The sequence below is a fragment of the Nannospalax galili genome, unplaced genomic scaffold, assembly GCF_000622305.1.
Source record: "Nannospalax galili isolate Female #2095 unplaced genomic scaffold, S.galili_v1.0 scaffold256, whole genome shotgun sequence".
Lineage (NCBI taxonomy): Eukaryota > Metazoa > Chordata > Mammalia > Rodentia > Spalacidae > Nannospalax > Nannospalax galili.
The window spans coordinates 985,506-986,412 of NW_008337804.1; positions in this window are offsets into that span (position 1 = coordinate 985,506).

A 907-nucleotide genomic window follows, 5' to 3' on the forward strand; every position below is an offset into this window, starting at 1 on the left:
GAAATGACTCAACAAATAAGAACACTGGCTGTTCTTGCAGAGGACCTGGTATCAGTTCCCAGCCCCCACATGATGGCTAACAAATTCTTGTAGCTCCAGTTCCAGAGGATCCCAGGCACTTTTTTGATCTCCCAGTCTCCTTGGGTATTGCTTGCACAGGTACACTTATATACAGACAGGCAAAACTCTAATAACATAAAATGCAAATAAATACATACAAATAAACTTTTAAAAATATGGAGTATTTGAGCATATTGAAATGGCCATTTTGTTTTATTTAATTTGCTTTTACTGAAATTTTGTATATTTAATACAGAACATTTCAAACATTCTTAATCACCTTTATACTCTCATCACCACCAGCACCCTCCCATAGCCCCCACTGGAGCCATATACTCCTTCATCCCTGTTAAGGCCCATTGTGTCAAGGCTGTGTCCACAGACATTCCCCAGTGTAAGTCCATCCTCTGAAGTTCAGTCAACCAACCTAGATTCCCTTGTTTTAGGAAAATCAGCTCTTCTTCACCTAATAGCAATCAGTTGCCAATATTTCTTCAGATAAGATTGGGGTCTGCTGTTAATTCTCCCATTTCTATGCTGGGTTTTTGTCTGCCTGAGTTTGCGTGGGACTTGTAGTATGCTGACACCATTGCCGTAGAATCATATGATCAGGTTCCCAGGAGCTTGTAGGACTCTTTGTCCATATGGTCATGCACCTCCTCCCTGGCTCTTACAGTCTTTCTGTCCCCTATTTGTGATGGTCCCTGAGCCTTGGGGGTGAAGTTTAATAAAGGAGTCCTGTCTAAGGACCAGCATTCAGCATATTCTTGATCTCTATGCTTTAGTCATTTATGACCTTTTGTATCCCTGGCTCTCCAATGCTTGAGGGAGCTTCATTAATGAGAAC